Source organism: Patagioenas fasciata, chromosome 13 (genome assembly GCF_037038585.1).
Source record: "Patagioenas fasciata isolate bPatFas1 chromosome 13, bPatFas1.hap1, whole genome shotgun sequence".
NCBI classification, from domain to species: domain Eukaryota; kingdom Metazoa; phylum Chordata; class Aves; order Columbiformes; family Columbidae; genus Patagioenas; species Patagioenas fasciata.
This window is the reverse complement of record NC_092532.1, coordinates 6,206,141-6,212,811: the sequence shown is the minus strand read 5'-3', so window position 1 is coordinate 6,212,811 and position 6,671 is coordinate 6,206,141.

The window sequence follows — 6,671 nt, the reverse complement described above, 5'->3', positions numbered from 1 at the left end:
ATTATTTAAACATAGCTGAATTACTGGCAGTAGCACTTTCCTGAAATACAGCCTGATTTTTTGTTGTTGTTGTTATTATTAGGTTTTTTTTTTGTGCTTGCACTCCTGCCATCCACAGAACTTGGTGTTCTCCCAAGGTGCAAACATCGGGGCATTGCTCTCTACCCTCAGTCTCTCTTTTTGCATTTCATCTTGTTACTAAAGGAGACAATTTTAAAGCATGTCTTGATTTTTATGTCAGTATGTGTGTGGGGGAATTGTTGCCGATAGTTATATGCCCTGTTTTACAACAAACATGGCCATAGTTGGCTGTTTTAACATTAGTTGTAGTTTCTTTATTAAAACTTCTTATACCACAACCTACAGAAAATCACTTGAGCCTTCAGCACTCTTAAAAGCTGCTCATGCAATCAGTGCAAAATCCTGTAACGACTTTGTTGCAGCAGACGCACGACGTGCAGTGTTAGTTTTGGTGTATTCATAGTACGCCAATACTTGGCCTCTGTCAATTGGAGAAATGTTTCTTGGCTTGGCTGTGTGATGTCTTTCACAGCCTGTAAGCAATGTTTCTTCTTCAAGAGATATTTCTGAAACAGGAAGAAACTCAACATTGACAGAAAATGCAGTGAGTCAGTCATGACAGTTACTCATAAATGATGTGACCTACATCTAAAGTAAAATTCTGTATAAAATTTTCTGTCTGAAATAATGACTCTAAAAGTGACATTTGCCCTTTAGATGTACAGATACAAATAAAGGGTAAATTAATCATAGTGAATGAATCATTTTAAAGATTACAAGCTTCCATGGTATTGTTATTATGAAAGTTTTGTTCCCTGAAGATGCTCTACACTTGATAAGGTTTTAGAAATCTAATTGAAAAAGTTTAATAAAGAATTAAAATTATCATGTGCTCTTTTGCTGAAATATAAATGAACTAAGACATTTTTTGTAAAAGAAGCTGAGGTGGGTAGTATGTTAGTATTTCTTTGAATACTATATCAAATTCTTGCTATTGTTAATAAAACTATGGTTAGTTTATAGGGTGAAATGATTTTAAAATAAATAGCTTCTGTGCAGGGATTACAAAGATTCCAGTATCACTATTGCACAGTTTAGAGATAATGGGAAAGAAGATACACTTAAAGGTCATTGCTTATGCTGTAGTTCTATGTCTTACAATGCCTGAATGGTGGTTTTAAGAGTAACTGAATACTTACAACTTGCACAAATGATATTATTTCAGACACCAACAAACACGCATCTATCTAGATTATGGAAATCATTATTTTTTGTTTAATATATGTGTTTGTTCATATAAATACAACATATAGTGCATTCAGCTGTGATTCATGAATAAATCTTGAAAATGTATGAGGAGTCAGAGCATTCAAATCTGATTTTTGACTGAAGGGAAAAAAAACTGGAATTGAATTTCTTTAGGCTATTGGGAAGAGGTGATTTCATTTAACCTCTCCTCTGTTAAAAATACTTTCCAAGCTATAAGCCTAAAGAATTCTGGTAGAGATTTTCAAAGACACCCAAGAGAATTAGCATTTAACTCCCACTGAAATAAGGCAGTAAACTTAGTGAATTGCTAACAGAACTCTGCACTGAACTTCTTTGGTCTTAAAGATGCAGGACAGCTGTGTTTCCACGTCCTTTGCAGGGCTTCTGATCATTTATCTATTCCACTTTTTTGTATGAAGATGTTAAGCGAGTGGACAGCTGTTGTACTCCAATACTGTGACACTTTCACAATATAACTCTATAATTTCATTGCATTTTACCTGTGTATTCTGAGCACCATTCCCATCTGTTTCTTCTTGATAAGATACCTGCCTTTACTGGAGAACAACTCGGGTTGTTTTCTGTGGGATTTTTAGAGCACAATCTTATGGTTTTCTACAATACTGTTCTGTGTCTCAAAGCCACAGTGTGCAAGAGAAGGTTTTAGTCTGCTTACAGATGCGATAGGTCTGCAAGAGGTTCCATGATCTTTATAGTGTGAGGTGGATTTAAAAGATCTGTTAGATCTGTGTAAGAATTGCTTCTTTTCTGAGATCAAGAAGAGCTCATAGTTTATTCAAGCATTCTCTTTTAGTACACATAGTAAACTTTCAAAATTAACATTTTGTAACAAAATCACAGCTTCCAAGATTAACTCCTTGATTTTGTTTGTTTTTCTACACTCATATTATTAATTCATTTTATCATGTTATGAAGTCTTGAGTTTTTGGTTTTGTGGTTTTTTTTTTTAATACATAGTGTATTTCCATTCTCTTTTTCATGGGTGCATCATTTTATCTTTCCCTGGATCTGGAAACTGAATTATTTTGCCATTATATGACAAAGACAGGTTGACATGACTTCAGTCTTATAGATTTACAGATTTAGGCCACACTCTGCCTTTTTAAACCAACACAGTTGTTATGCTATTAGCAATCTATTGTTATGTGTGAGAAATGTATGTATGAATTACAGTAGCGTACATCAAATGTACCATTTGTGTTCCTAGATATGGCTCAGAGGTCTGTGCCTACTCCTTTACAATGAATACATGTTCAGGCAGTCAAGATTAAAAAGTAATTATACACACATTGTCAGTACTAATATTTATACTTAATTTGATTTACAGTACACTAGCTAATAGACCTGACTAAAATTATAAAAAGTTATATGTACAGCCATTAATATGCTCTTTTTATAGTACCTTATTCATTTTTTAAAAGCATATTAAATGAGTTTTAATGTTTGTAGAGCAGATGAAAGGTATGTAAAGCAAAGATAAAAACCGGTGAATATGATTATTTAGCGGTAATATAGATTGCTTTTACACTCTTCTGTTTGAGCCCATTGTGATATTCTGTATTTCGAGAGATGAAAAGAAGTCTAGCTACAATTAATTACTGTGAATTGGAAACGTCAATTAAGAAGTATCCAGTCCTTGGTAATGGAAAACAGCGATGGGAAAGTAGTGAAAAGAGGTTTGAAAATTAGTTTTCCTTTGATTTCTACCTCTTGTCATGGTTGAAGAGGAATATGTGCTGTGTCACATGCAGGTTTAGCTCTGCAGTGTCAGACTGATGGCAGCAGGTGAGGGGCACCTGCTTGGACTAAGTCTACAAAACTTGGACTAAGTCTGCAAACAGCTCATGCAAAGTAGCGTCACGTGCTGCTCAGGGCAGAGCTGAAAAGCAAGATGGGCAATATCTGACCTCACGTGAACACAGAACTGCCCTCTGCACCCTTCTCACCTGAGAAACGGTAGGGAGGGTATTGTGTCTGTGGACCAAGGATGTTTTCCTCTGTCGCAAGGGCCCTATCTCACAGTCAAACCCACTCCCTGGAAATTTAAAGTACATCCACAAAGCACCTTAGAGATCCTGACAGAAGCTCCCAGTACCATAGTAAATTTGCTGGGACAGAATGCTCAACAAAGAGAAAACAGATTTATCATTTCATATCCATTAGTGGCTATCGATGGTGCTGTACACACATTAATAATAAAAAATATTAGGCTTATAAAATCAGGCATCTGCACATTTCTGAAATATATTCTTTCTGTTATCAGTACCCAAACTTTATGATAGACTGTCATGTAATTTCCTGAGTCTGCTGTTCCTTAGCTGGAGCACATATAATACATCTGCCATTAACAGGAAATAAATATGTGCCATTTTGGCATTAAGATTCATGTCCCAACATGATATCAGATCCCTTTTAATTTTTTAACTGATACCTTTGGTGAACCAGAATGCCTAAGGACTTGGAGGATCAGATAATGTTAGAAGCACATGGAACAAAAATGCTTTTCCTTTCAGTGTCTTACCACCACCTGCTACATTCGTTAGAGTGTATTACAGTCTATTAATAGGTGCTACACAGCAGCTTGAGCTGTTTCTAAATAATTAACTGCAAAAGTCATATTCTTGGCCATATATATTATACCTTTTTTTTTTACCACTTTAGACTGAAATTGTTCTATCTTTATTTTTTCCTCATATTTCCCTCTTGTATTAGACAGTAACATAGTTTTTAAATGGCGATGAAGTTTCAATTTCTATTCAGATTATTTGTATGTGACTGACAAGTTACTACTGTGAAATATGTTCACTTCTACTGTATTTTCCTTTTCTTCATCAAAGAAGTCCCACATCCATGTGAGGATTCCGTTGGGAATTTCTAACAGTATTTCCTCAAAATTTCAGCTTTATGTATATGTCTGTGCATTTATACATATATACACACACACAGTGTGCAGTCTCTTGCAGAAGGTATCGTTCAGTACCTTGAATAAAGTGGTTTGGTGTGGGTGGTTTTGGTTGTGGTTTTGATCTTTGGAAACCTTGTTGAAGGCACTGAACAATGTTTTCTTATTCTTCCTATTTTGTGCCTTTATCCTGAATTATTTAGTGGCTTAGTCATGGGTAGGTTTTTTGTTTTTTGGTTTTTTTTATTGCAGAAGAGCCAGTTCCCCATGAGACAGATTAGAAGAAATTTTGTTTACTTTTTAGAGCTTGTATCAATTGAAAAAATGTATCCATGACTCTATTTTCCTAAACTTGCACTTCTTCAAAGATTAATTTTGTTAAGCTAGACAATAGTGATAGTTTCTGAACATTTTATAACTGTTTGTACAGTATCCTGCTGTAAAATATGGGTAGATTCAAAGGTGCCTGGTAGACCTTTGTAAAATAAGTCTGAAATGTGTAGGATTCTTTATTTTTAATGCATTAGTGGGCACATCATCCAAATACTCTTATGCATCTTTGAAGTGATTCTATCTCTGCTAAGGTTTAATAATTCATAGTCTTCACTACTCTTATCTAATAGATACAAGTATTGTTACTATTATTAAAAAATAACAAACTAGAAATTCACAGCAGCATCAAAAACGATGTATAAATTAACCCATAAAGACCACTTTCTGCTCTTACAGGAATATTATTTTTTAATCATCTTTGTGTATTACAGTCAGTGCTCCCGTTGATGTCAAGTATTACACTCTGTAGTAATGATCTGAGGCCTCTATTACTCATAAAAAAAGAAAAAAACAAATGGTGTCCAAGCTGTTGAAACAATTATCCCACTACAGAAGCTTCCTGTGTTCCCAGAGAATCTTTTTAAGAGATGCTTGTTAGGAAAGCAAACAAAGACAGTTTCACATGCTCATGGAACGCTATAGGACTGGCAGGGATATTAACAGCTCAGCGTGATTCATTTGTCCTTCTTGAGTGCTCCAAATCCATCACTCCACATGACAAAATTCACATTTTTATTGGATTTCAACTTCTTGGAGAAAAGCCGCATTTCCATTTTTAATAGATTTTCAGCTTCCAGAGTAAGACACATATTTTTTGTTATTGCCAATCTCCTAGCAATTCCGCACAGACAATGTAAAGCTTATTAGTTTATTTTTGTAACAGTCTGTATATGCACATGAATGCAGGTTGCTGAGTAAAGGGAAAGAGGCCTAATTAACCAGACAGTTAATTACTAGGACAATGCCAATCTTTTGATTGGAGCAATAACATTTACATAATACAGCAGTTCCAATTTTTGGTCTAAAAGAAATAGTGCAGGCTCTCTCTTAAACGGTGGAGCTGGAAAGGCACATCCTAAGCTCATTTTTATCAGGGTAGGTAGGAGCGTTATAAATAGTTGAGTGAAATCTGAATTGGGTATGAACGCTTCTGGTTACTATTGGAACGTATGCACCAGGTAGACAGAACTCTATGGCTAAAGCCATCAAAAGCAGTCTATACTAATAAATACACAGTTTTTCCAGTGAAATAAAATTTTCTGTTCTTTTGACTCTTTCCAAACAGAGATTGTTAACCTTTAAGCCCACTGGCAGCACGGTCAAGACAGTAAAAATCTATAATTTACACCTGTCCTGATTCACTAGAACTCAACCCTGGATGATGCCTATACCACCCAAGGGCTTCTTGTCTCAGAAAATTATTGGCTCTTAATTTAGCTTCTCTTTTGTCTGGATGGAGATGTAGGAAAGAAACATACCCAGTTGTCTCAGTGGAGGTGTCTAGTCCCAATAGTGTGGGGAGCATCTTGCTAAAAGAGGTTGGTTGCAGTAGCAGAGTTTGCATCCTTCTCCAATAGGAGTTACATTATAATTGTCCTGAAATATTGTTTCTCTTCACATATCGCATCTCATAGGTAGTCTTGAAAGCAATGGTAGTGGGCACACCAGTGAGCTGAAGCTGCTCATGCTAAACGTGTTGTTGTCCCTGTTTTACAAGAGACTTCTGACTCCAAGCAGGCTTGATTCCATATATTTCTAACCTTATTTACATCTCAATAGTATCACACCCCATGTGTTTGCACATTTCTTTTGTTGGGGCTTGTCATCCGAGTGCTACCTTTTATCCCACCTCGAGCTTTTACACAGGAATACTTGATGTCATCTTGTGATCTCCCGAGTGTTAATATTCTGCCGGGCACTCTGGGGGTTGTGCTTCACTGAGCACGTTTTCACCTGAAAGCAGGTTTTTTAATATAAACATTTGCTTAATATTCTGTACATTTACAGTATTTTATCTGCATCAGTGCTTTACTGAGAGCAATTTTATTTCAATGGAACTGATTATGCATAAAGAATCAACCTCTTTCATAGTAGTTTTAATAATATGCATATAGATTATAAAACC